Source organism: Mustela erminea, chromosome 6, assembly GCF_009829155.1.
Source record: "Mustela erminea isolate mMusErm1 chromosome 6, mMusErm1.Pri, whole genome shotgun sequence".
NCBI lineage: Eukaryota > Metazoa > Chordata > Mammalia > Carnivora > Mustelidae > Mustela > Mustela erminea.
Window position 1 is genome coordinate 14,166,147 of NC_045619.1, and position 12,388 is coordinate 14,178,534.

The 12,388-nt window shown below is 46.1% G+C and overlaps 1 protein-coding gene and 1 long non-coding RNA gene across 5 annotated transcripts in view; one reads left to right on the forward strand and one right to left on the reverse strand.

Moving 5' to 3' along the window:
* Window positions 1-12,388, forward strand: part of SYN3 (synapsin III) — a 449,385-nt gene that overhangs the window by 321,654 nt on the left and 115,343 nt on the right. The gene's annotated exons all lie outside the window — the stretch shown is intronic.
* LOC116592868 overlaps window positions 1-12,388 on the reverse strand; it is a 32,412-nt gene that overhangs the window by 5,964 nt on the left and 14,060 nt on the right. Inside the window, exons 2-5 of one of the 3 annotated variants that reach the window (XR_004286639.1) lie at window positions 9,227-9,319; window positions 4,323-4,446; window positions 3,979-4,242; window positions 1,842-3,668 (exon numbers count right to left, since the gene is read on the reverse strand). This is a non-coding gene — a long non-coding RNA (uncharacterized LOC116592868). Of the gene's footprint in view, window positions 1-1,841; window positions 4,243-4,322; window positions 4,447-9,226; window positions 9,320-12,388 lie in introns of those variants that run through there. The other 2 variants (XR_004286638.1, XR_004286637.1) reach the window with 2 other exon arrangements.

Consider the following 12,388-nt stretch of genomic DNA (forward strand, 5'->3'; position numbering starts at 1 on the left):
TATTCCACTTCTCAATATGCATGCATTCTATGAGCAGTCTCTACTTTTGGCTGACTGATGAGTAAGGAAGGACTAGAAAAAGGAACTCTGGATTTCCTTATCTTTTCCTTTCCTTCTGTGTTATCATTTTCAGCAGAAGTTGCGGGCCAGTAGGAAAGACTATGGGAGGATTTCTTGGTTGTTTTTCTTAGAACACCAATTGTCTTCTTTCTGCATTGGAAGCAAGTGCCAGTTCACACAGCAAGCATGGCCTCTCAGGGCTGTCAGCACTCCCTACTTATTCAGCTGTAGATATCACACACATAGCTTGCACTCACTTTGAGTCTCACTGAACTCCCATGTATCACAGGTCCACTGGGATTCTGTTCTCATGTGGCATCAGGAGGCTGTCTGTGAAGCAGATGGCAAGGAACAGCAGTGGACATGTGCTTGCACATAGGCCCCTTTGCTCCTATATTTGCTCCATTGTCACCACCTACTCTACACAAACTCAAAGGTGAGATTATTAAGAACTTCGGAGTGGACACAGTAGAGACTTAAACCAAGCATGGAGCCCTTCTGAGCATGGGGCTCTGTGCACCTGCCCAGGACACATATCCAGGATGCTCACCCTACTGTAAGTCTCCCTCTGCAAACACCATTATGGAACAGATCACACTGCCCATAAAGCTTGCATTGCCTTGGCTGTCTTCTGCCTTCAGACTGTAAGGCATTTGGATCAGTTCTAGTACAGGTCATGATGCATACTAGGTATGTATCAGATGTTTGTGGGATGAGTATTATTGTAAGAACAAGTCATTCTCTAATACCTAGCCCATGGCCGTGAGTGGGTTTTTTCCTTGACAGTTCCCATCTCCTCTCATTTTGTCCATTCACCATCTTCAGAAGCTCACAGTTTGAAGGGAGAATAGACATTGAAATAGAAAATGCATTCATCCATTCATGCTGTGTGGGACCAAGCACAGCTCCTGGGACATATCACATGTTCAATGAGTATTTGTCATGAGGAAGACACAGTAAAGTCCAATGGAGAAGGCAAATAATTCAGCACTGAAAATGGAGTCCAGTGAGTTGTGTTACTCACTGTAACACAACTGTGAGTAGGCCCTATGGAGACACAAAGAAAGGGCAGCTAACCCAACCTCAGGCTTCCAGGACAGTTGCTCGGAAGAAGTATCTCTAGAGGAGAATGTCTCCTGAATGGAAGGGCTTTCCAAGCAGAGCAAGCAGCCGATAGGAAGGCCCCAAGATATGCAACAGTGTGGCTCTCTTGGGTACTTGTATACTGTTGAGCTGAGTGTGATGGGAGAGGCAGTGTGAGATGAGGCCTGAGAATGAGCTTTCTTAGGACTTAGAACTCTGTAAAATAAATGCTATGGCAGTGGACCAAAGTGCTCTATAAGAACAAAAGAATGAGCTGCTCGTTTCTTATAAGGGCAGTGACAGTTGGACTCAGTCTGATGGGTGAGTAGGAGTTTACCTCAGAGAAAAGTATGAATAGCATCCTAAATGAGGAGAATGGCCTGAAGTAATAAAACAGCCTTTTGTATTTAAGTAACGGTAAGAATTCAGTGTGGCTCAAATGGGGAAGGTACTGAGATGCATAATAAAAATAATAGCTCACATGTATTGAGCATTTACTATGTGCCAGGTATTGTGTTGTTGTTATTGAATTAACCCATTTCCTCTTTTTTTTTAAGATTTTATTTATTTATTTGACACAGAGAGAGAGAGAGAGATCATAAGTAGACAGAGAGGCAGGCAGAGAGGGGAGGGAGGAAGCAGGCTCCCCACTGAGCAGAGAGCCCGATTGGGGCTCGATCCCAGGACCCTGGGATCATGACCTGAACAGAAGGCAGAGGCTTAATCCACTGAGCCACCCAGGGAGCCCAGCCCATTTCCTCTTAACGACAATCTTATGAAGGAGGTATTTCTATTATCCCCATTTTACAGATGGTGAAACTGAAAGGTTAAGTAACTTAGTCAAGGCCCCATAGCTAGTTAAGTGGCATATCTGGGAGTCGAGCCCAGGTCTATGAGATTCCAAAGCACATGCTTTGAAATATTAGGCATCCTCTTCCCATCATTGTTTGGCAATTGAGTCAAAGCAATCAGAGAGGTTTGGAGGAAAAGGGTGAGTTCAGTTTGGGGCATCCAGAGAAGATGCTGAGAAGGCAGCTATACATACATGTTTGTAGCCCAGAAAAGATGAACAACTGTAGTGAAGATCGGGGAGTCATCAGCTAATTTTTAGGCACTGAAACCATGAACATGGATGTGGGCTTAGGACAGAACTCTCTGCAGCTTGGACATTTGCGAGCCAGGTGGAGAGCAAAGGATGCCGAGAAGGAGAAATTAGAGAGGTAGGGAGGCAAAAGTGAGCATGAAAACCCACATGCTACCGAGATAGCCAGTCAGATGAAGACTGCAAAACGGCCTGTAGGTTTTGCAAATGACCTCACAAGTGACCTTGTGCAGACCAGTTTCCGGAGACTGGTAGATAAGGGGAAAAGGACAATTGATAGATTTATAATGAGACTTAGTGCAACTTCTCAGTTTTTGCTATTCATGAAAAAAAAAATTCATCCTTTGTCAACCACATTTCCTGAATTGAGGTACAGGAAAATGCAGTCACTGCATCAAGACGTCAGCTGTAACTTGGCTATAAGGGTATTTGGCAAGCAACTTACTTCCCTTCTTGGGGCATCAGCTTCCTCATCTGTAGACAAAGGTACTGGAAGAGACATACTCCTAAGTTTTCTCCCGGATCCAAAATTCTTTTCTCCTCCATTCCAGATGCTCTTTGGGGATGTCAGTGTTGATGAGGAAGGTGAAATAGGACTCAGGCACAGGGAAAGAGAAGGGCCCCCTTTAACTGCTACAGCTGCCCCATGGGGCTTGTTCCCTCTCGGTCTTGTTTGCTCCCCGGTCCTCCAAGGCGGCTGTTGGAGCCAATGATGAGAAACACATGTTTCTGGGCAGCCCTGGTGTTCCGCAGTGCCGCCAAGGGAGGGCAAAAAAGAAAAGGAAAAAAAAGAGAAAGGAAGGAAAGAAAAGAGCTTTGGTATTCTCAGCCTCCACAGACAATTCCCCCATTGATGTGCTGTGAGTCACGGCGGGCCGCCAGGCCATCGCGGTTTCTGAATCACTTCCTCCAAGAGGGGCTCTCCACTTGTTCCCCAAGCTGGTTTTGGCCAGGGCTGGAATGCAAGGAGGTTGGGCCCTTCAGAGTGCCTCTGACTGCTTTCCTCTTTACTGGAGCTCCAGCAGCAGAGGTGGAGGTGCCAGACACCAGGACAGGGGGCCTCAATGGAAGGTGGCAAAGGAGCAGGTTGAACTCGCTTGTTCCAGCTAATGGACCCTATGTCAGTGCTAAAACTCATGCCTCCCTCCCTGGTTAGAGATGGGAGTGAAGTAAAAACCCAGATTAAAGGCCGCAGTTTTCTCCAGTGGGCACCAGACTCACCAAGTTTTCCATCTTCTTGACCTTGATTCTCTGGCTAGGTGGACAAGCTGATCTCTTTTGAGCAGAGGTAGATGTAAAGGTGATCCTGGCCATTCCTCCAACAACTCACATTAGTGTGTTTTGGAGTGCATCTCTTGATCTCCCATCTTTCCAACTTCCATTTTTGAGGACAAGGATATTAATGGCCCAAGATGCCCTTAATCTGGGTGATGATATTCAAGCGAGAGTCTATTTTAAGTTCTTTCTTAGGATAAACTTCATTCATTCAACAAAGAGCTTTGTGCTCATTCGAGCTAGATTTTGCATAGACATCAGGGATTCTGAGAGGAAATGAACATGGTCCTAGCTGGATCGAAGAGGAAGACTAATAAATGAACAATGGAATTTCAATATGGTAGGTGCTCTCTGGTGGAGGAGCACAGAGGAGATCATCAAACACAAACTTAGGGATGGGGAAGCTCAAGGAAGGCATCCAGAAAGATTTGTTTGATTGAGTAAGTGACATTTAGTACCTTTTTCCTTTGTCTGGCCACCATTGCTCCCCATTCCCCCAGGTTTTTCCAGAAGATCAGTATGTTCACTGAACACTGGTGATGAGACCTCCTCTCAGCCCTTGTAGGAGATGAAGGGTCTCCTCCACACCAACAGAGGGCACGGTTTCCCAATGACCTTGGCTGTTTGGGAAAATACTAGAATGCCGCCATCTTGTGGGCACGCTGAGCCATGTTCATTTTACAACTCTATGCTCCTGGGGACCTTATCAGAGATGGGTTGACCTGGAAGGAATGCCCAAAAGAAACGGTCTGGCATGGCTACTTATCTGATTGTACTTACAGGTGAAGGGTAAAAACAATACCTTTTAAGAAGTTGGCTCTGTCCACATGTAGCTGGCTGGTCTCCCCTTACGGTGGTAGCTTTGGACAAAAAGCTTCTTTAGAGCATGCACCATGTCTTCATCTTCTCTGTGTCTGCCACAACTTCTTCCAAAAGATCGGGAAAGTAATAAGTGCTCAGCTCATGGTTGTTAGATGGAATCAGTCACTGTAAACAATGAGCCAGAATAATAGCAAGGGCTCTCTCTGCCTTGTACCACTGTGTTCCTAGCACCTAGCACAGTGCCTGGAGTTACAAAAACATGTTACATGAATCAGTGAAATCAGACACTTGAAAGTAAAGTTCTAGAAACAACAAATGTTGTTTGCTGGAGGAGAATAGAGACATTGCCTTTATTGTCTAGTAGAACCTCCTCTTTCTTGGTTACAACACAGAAAGGTACAATGATTTGCCCAAGGTCACAGAGCTAGTTTCAGAGCTGGGACTAGTGGGACTAGTGGGTATCACTTGTCACCTGACTTGCCACTATGGGTGCCTGGCCAGGTCAGCCCATGCTTACGTGAAGAACAAAGCAAAGCAGCATATCTGTCTAGAGCAGACACTTGTCTATAGTTATTCTTGTCTATAGTTATTCTTGGTGGAAGAGCTTTCCAGTGAGAATTTCTGAAGTGTCTTCATAAGGACTCTAATACTGGCCTGTACTCCTGGGGAAATAAGGAATCTAGCTAGTGTGCTGAATATAGAGGTAAAGGATGTCTGGCAATCCAAGAAATATAGAAATAGCTGAAATGCAGTCACTGGACACAGAGAATGTGATGCAGAAAGTGCCACAGCTATATCATAGGGTCCACATGGGACCCTTGTCTCCCAGGAGAGCTCATGATATAGCCCATGTCTTGTTGGTGTATGGACTTGAGCTTCAGAGTGGGCATTGGATATCCAGATGAAGGAGAAGCCTGGCCCACATACAAAAACAAAGGGTCTGGCTGTCCCCCCAGTACATCCATAATGACCTCATTCTCTCCAGTTCACCCTCTGCCCTGTGCCACACTGATTTTTCTAACAATCACCTGCTTAGACTATCCATGGCCCCCCATTGCCAACAGGATAGAATCCAAATACCTTTGGCTTCCTTTTTCATCTGGCCCACTACACCTCTTTAACCATATGTTTCATCCCTTATCACCTATCCCTTCACACCTTGATCACCCTGCTTGCCTGTCTTGAGTAGGTTCCAGGCCTAGGAACTCACCACTTGTTACCACTGGGACCTTAAGGAAATCACTTACCTCTCCATGCCTCCATTTCCTCATCGGTGAAATGGAGATCCAAGTGCATCTACTAGACCGCGCCATTGTGAGAATTGATTTAACCGAATGTGAAGCTTCTAAACAGTGCCTAGCACATGTATGTTGTCAAAATATGTTAGGGATAGTTACTATTACTATCACTAAGTCTACCATGCTTCCTCATGCTCCCATCCCTTTGCAAATTCTATTCCCTATGCCAGAAAAGTCCTGCCCTGCCTTCTCCTTCTGATGGACAATAGCTCATCCTTCAAGAACTAGCTTAATGTGCCCTTTTTAACCACATAGGAAATTAATTGCACCCTCATCTTTGTATACAACCTACTGCAGGTTCATCAGAAATCCCACTGACACCCTGAAACTCCCAATCAGTCACATGAGGTAATGGCATCTATGGATCATGATGCCTCATGGATCAGATGGGTAACTCCATTGTCATCCTACAGACTGTGCAAATTACAAAGCCCTTGACAAGCATGAGAGATGTGTATTTTTATAATTTGAGAAAGAATGTCAGCCGCCCTGCTTCTGACCTACCAGGGCTGGATCAGCCTGTCCCTTGCTATAGTGACCCAAGACCCAGCCTTCAGCATTGTCCTCTCCCTCTCATACACACTAGCTCCATCTGCAGCCCAGGTCACCCACGCTTGCTTCCCAGGCACTGGCAGCTCCTGGCCTACCCATCCAGGGAAGGCTGGGACTGGCTGTTAGCACAGGAAGACAGCTTCTCATCCACCTCCTTCTTCCAGATCCTCCCCACCCACCCCCCCAGACTCTGGGAGCCACCTTGGCTGCCCTCATCTCCCCAGTAAGGCTCTGCCTTAACTTCTAAAAGTAAATTTCACTGTGTTTACCATAAAACGGAAAGGTCCCCTCGTGGCCCCCCACTCATTCTCCCTTGTTCCTCCCTCCTCCCCCATAGCTTGTTTTAACATCTTCAAAGCCATCTCAGGGCCTTTAACAACCCTTCCTTCATGCACTCATCAAGAGTTGTGTGAAGCACTTACTCTCTGCAAGGCATTGTGGGAGATTTCAGCAATGAAGAAGAGGCAAACAATGGGCTGGAAGGAAGGAAGGGGTGGCAAATGTGTGTTGAGGGTCTGCTCAATGCCAGCGCCATGTCAGATACTTAGGTCACTCCCCTGAATTTGCACCCCTTGGGGTAGGTTTTTTTTACATAATCCCCACTTCACTGCAGACACAGCTGAGATTAGGGAATTTACCTGAAGTGACACCACTACTCACTGGCAGAGATAAAATTTAAAACCTGCATCATTTCCCTAAACCATGCCTTCCTATAGCACATGGCACAGTAAGAGAGATGCATGCAATATATGGCGAAGGGACGTCCAGAGCCCAGGGATAAGCATTCTGAAGGCAGTGTTGGGTCAGATATCATCTTTGTCAACTGTCATCACAAACACCCAAAACCGCTGTATTTCTTCCCTTTTCTTTAGACCCAACTTTAGCTCCAAACTTGCTGGCGAGAGCTACCGATCTATCATTTGAGTTATATGATGATGTCTCCCTGTTCCCTAAAACAGACACTGGGCAACTGGGTGGCACCAAGAATGCTAGCAAAAACTTAGGAAGAATGCATTACACATGAGAATTTCACCTAGATGCTTTCTGTGCGCTGACTCAGTACAACAACCTGATAAAGCTAGTGCTATTATTATCATCATTTTCGTAATAAAGACACAGGTACAGAGAGTGAAGAAACTGGCCTAAGATTACACCGCTAGAAGTGGCTGAGCTGGGATGTGAGCCCGGAGAAGCTGGCTTTGGAGTTTGGGCTCTAAGGAGTTCACTGTGCTGCCTCTTAATGGTTTAAAATACAAATACTCTACAGATGGGGCACTCGCGTGCTGGATAGCAAGCCAGATGTAGGGATACAATGGCAAGCAATTATGCATGGTCCCTGCCCTCATGTAGCCCAGCCTCTCAAGGGGGAATCAGCTAGCTATAAGCCGGCAATTTCAATAGTTCGGTCAGTGGCCTGGAGGTCAACAGATACAAGGTTATGAGTGGGCTCCAGATTCTGCCTGAGTTGGAATCTCTTTTCCTCCACTTCCCGGGGGTATGGTCTTGGACATGTTAGTAAACATCTCTGTGCCTCTATACTGTCAGTATCTACACCTCAGGGCATCACTCTGGGAAGGATTAAATGAGATAATATGGAGAGATGGTTAACCTAGTGCAACGTGCTACTTAGCTTTGATTCCTGATTCAGTCACTTCCTAGCTACATGACCTGAGCGTTATTACCCCTCTGTGCCCCAGCTTCCTCATTGAGTGGGAATTATAGTATCTACCTCATAGGGTCATCATCAGAATAGAATGGGTTAATGTAAAACATGTAATCTATGAGCGCTTGTTATAAAATAACTGTCACAGGAAAACAGAAGGCGTCTCCAGAGTGCAGAATCAGGCTCTCTGGGCTGAGGCCGATAGAGCACAGGGAGGCGGGGGCAGGGAGGATGCCTGTGAGGAGGTCTCTTCCCAGAAGTCCAAACGAGAATCAGGCAGAAGTCCCCTCTCCCTCTCACCTTCCTCATCAGCTTTCTCCTCAAACCAGAGAGGTCCTCAGAAATGGCATTTTAACTCAGGAGTTGCAGGCACCCCGCTTCTCACCAGCCCCTCCCTCTGCTTTTCTCTCTCTCCCTGTCCTCCTCCCATAGACCCTTGGGGTGGAGAAGGCTGACTTTATTTTCCCTTCTCTCTGGACTTCCCTATATCATGTCTTCCTCCCACGGGCATTTGCCCTTATGGTTCTGCTTAAAGAACAACTTATATACAACTAACTACAATATGAAGTAGAAAGTGGTCAACGCCAAGAGATAAGGGACGGGTGCTGAGACATTCCAAGGCATGGACCCCAACCCCAGCACAGAGAAGCAAAAAGCTGAACAGGTAGGAGAGGGCCAGGCGTGGCATCTTGGGAGTGCAGGCTTTAAGCTGGATATTGACCTTCGGCCGGGAGAGAGAGAGAGACCATTCCAAGAGTGACACAGCAAGGCAAAGGCTCAAAGACAGGAAGTCATGGGGCACCTGGGTGGCTCAGTAGGTTAAGCCTCTGCCTTCGGCTCAGGTCATGATCTTAGGGTCCTGGGATCGAGCCCCACATCCAGCTCTCTGCCCAGCAAGGAGCCTGCTTCCCCCTCGCGCTCTTCCTGCCTCTCTGCCTACTTGTGATCTCTCTCTCTCCGTCAAATAAATAAATAAAATCTAAAAAAAAAAAAAGAAAAGACAGGAAGTCATGAGGCAAGTTGTCCTGTTCGGATGGCATATGAAGGGGGAACATGAAAGGGACCAGGGGAAGATAAGGCTGGGGCCAGACCACAGGAGGCATTGAATATGGAGTCAAGGGACTTGATCAGGGGTCGTTTGAGGAGGTCACCAAGGACAGATTCATTTTTAAAATCAGGTAAGACTGGAACCAGGCTCTGAGAAGGTGAAAAGGTAGCAGAATGAGCAGGATGGAGTTGAGGCTGGGAGTAGAGTTCAGACAAAAAAAGTCAGGATGAAGGGGAGTAGAATGGTAAGGTACATGAAGGATATGAAACAGACAATAAGCTTTAAGCAGTCTGGCCAGTCCAGACTGCTCCTAAGGGACTTACCTATTGGCTGTGACCAGTCTCTTCTCTAAGGCATGGGGCCAACAGGAGACATCTGGGCACTGTAGTCCCACACATGGATCCCAGGAGCTGCCTCTGTCCAGGTAAACAGTTTTTGGAAGAAGTCATGGGTGAAGCCAGGCAGGTAATAAAGGTCAGTGTTACTTGTTCACAGAAAATACCTCTCTCTTACATTCCATGGGCCAGAGAGCAAGGGTGGGAAAAGAAGCTGGCAGGTGGAGATGGATGCATTTCCTGAACATTCACTCTAATCTTCAGGTGGTATTTGCAGATTAAAGAAATTGAGCCTCAGGGACGTTGAGCAATTTTCTCAAGGTCACAAAGCTGGCAAATGGCAGAGTAAGAATATGCACCTAGGCTTCCTGACCAGATCCACTCAATACACTGTCTTCTCCGAAACACGCTTCTCTCCTCCTGACCCCCAGCCTTTCCCCCCCTCTGCATCTCCTGATTGGAAGTTGTCTGCCATGGAGGAGCGAACTAAAATTGTCTCCTACTGGGAGACCTCCCACTAAAACATAGTGTCAGCCCAGTACCTGCAGACCCCGGGCCAGGATTTGGTTCGAAGTAGGGTCCCAGTATTTTTGTTTCAACTTGTTTTCTTACCTTCTTTTTCTTCCTTTTTTTTTTTTTTTTTTTTGTCTTGCCTTGTTTTTCAAAGGAAAGAGGGAGAAAATGTACGGGGCTGGGAAAAAGCAGTGGCGGGAAGGCAACTTGATAACTGATGATTTTCTGAGTGCTTCAGCCTGAAGGAAGCCAACAGCTGCAACATATTGGTTACATGGAAATCATTAAGTCATTCTGGGAAGGAATGACAAATGTGTGCGCCTGTGTATATATGGTAGACATGTGTTTACGTATGGAGCGAGGCACCCACAGAGGGAATTGCCTCAATGCTGCCTCCAGTCCAAGAGAAGAAAAGAGAAATTCAAATAAAGCCCCATTGCAGGAGATGACTCTGAAAATCAAATTCTTGTTTAACATGAAGCTTGAGCTTCAAACTTAAGAGGAAATCATTTCTTCCTTGACATCTAATCGGAGATGGGCTCCCTTTAGCAAGAGGTAGCATGGTGGGGTAGCATCTGCCTGGACAGGGTGTGAGGAGCCCTCTGTTGTGACTTCTTTGTAACTAGAATGTGATCCTGAGGAAATTTCTGTCCTCTTTTGGGTCTCAGTTCCTCAAATATAAAGTGAGAGGGTTTGACGGGATGGTCTCTGACATCACTTCCTGCTCTGACAGTCTGTCAGTGTGCAGTGCATCCTTATAGCATAAATTCTGAGACTGAGCTACTGCTCTTAGAAAGAGCTATCTGTCCCCCCCACCCCCACCCAAAAAAGGGTTTCCTCTAGTAAAACCAGATTTTTATATAAATCTCATTTGCCTAGTTGCATGTATCTGTTAACATTCACAATTACGTTATGCCCCAAAACTAACTCCCTAGGTATAAGACAATGAAAGATAAACAATTATTTACTTCCAGCAAAGGTGCTCACTCCCCAGACCTGGATGCACAGAAGGACAGAAGCACGTCATGGTTTCTGGGACAAAGAACTAGCTTCTCCAGGCTTGGCCTCTGAATTAGTAACACATGGACTGGGAGGCACCTGAACCCACCTCGACCCACTTGAGGTCTGTCCCTGGGCCATGGAGAAATCTGGCTGTCATTGCTACTTTAAATGTGTGTGTTGGGGTGGGAACTTCAGGAAGAAAAGAGCAGAAGCTAGCTCTTGGTCAGACCCAATTTGATCCTCTTGACCCTCAAGGTAGATACCATTTTCATCTCTGTCTTCAAGTAACTGGCAGAGGTTGGACCCAAACCAGTTCTTCTACATTCCAATAGGTGTAGACTCTTAACCGTAATACTCTAATGCAGGGTCTCTCAACCTCAGCACCATTAATATTATAGACTAAGTAACTCCTGGTTGTGGGCATGTTATGGACTCAACATTTGTGTCTCCACAAAATTCTTATGTTGAAACCCTGACCTCCAATGTGATGGTATTTGGACATGGCATTTGGCTTTATGAGAGAATTAGGTTTAGTTAGGTGAGGGGGCTAGGACCTTTGAGATGGGATTAGTGCCCTTTATAAGAGGAAAGAGGGATTTCTCTTTCTGTTCACATTCACACGCCTGGAAAAGACCACATGAGTACACAGAAAGAAGGTAGCTATCTACAAACCAGGGAAGAAGGCTCTCACCAGGAACTGAATCTACCAACACCTTGATCTTGGACTTCCAGACTGCATAACTGTGAGAAATAATTGTCTGTCACTTAAACCACCCAGTCTATGTTATTTTGTTATAGCAGCTCCAGCTGACCAAGACAGGGAACATTGTAGAATGTTTAGAAACATCCCTGGCCTCTACCCATTAAATGCCAATATCAATCTCTCTAGTTGTGACCACTAAAAATATATCTGGATATTACTAAATGTCTGCTTAAGGGGAAACTTGGCTCTAGGTGAGAACCACTGTTCTAATGTCAACCCACAGTAGGAGGAGGAAATGGCAGCCACAAGGCCTATAAAACACCATACTCAAATTCAAGTCCAAGGAATGAATCCAGAGATACAGTTGGGTGTGGCATCAGTAGCAATTAGGAAATCATGGAGCAGATCAGATACATGGCAAGCAGGTCCGTGATTTCAGATAGGAACAAACTATGATATTCAGAGCACCTCTTTGTGAACAGATGTTAAGAATGGCTGAGTTGATGGGGCACATGGCTGGCCCAGCCAGTAGAGTATGTGGCTCTTGATCTTGGGGTCCTGAGTTCAAGCCCTACATTAGGCATAGATCCTACTTAAACACACACACACATGCACACACACGCATACACACAGAATGGCTGAGTTGGCATACATCTGAAAAGGCATTGTTGAACTTAGTTCAAAGTCTTTTCATTCATTCACTCAAGAACCATGTGTCAAAGGCCTGCTCAGTTCCAAACACTGAGCTGGCCCTGGGAAGCCAAGATGAATGAGCAGTGCCTTCCAGAAGCATGCATTCTGTAGAGAAAGGAATGTTAATAATGGCATTGGTAATAACAACCTTAACCAGATGTCAGATGGAGATCTCCTGATCCTTCAGCATCTAAGGGAAATTCCTTGGCCTCCCTTGGATTTTTGCTTGTCCCTGGTGG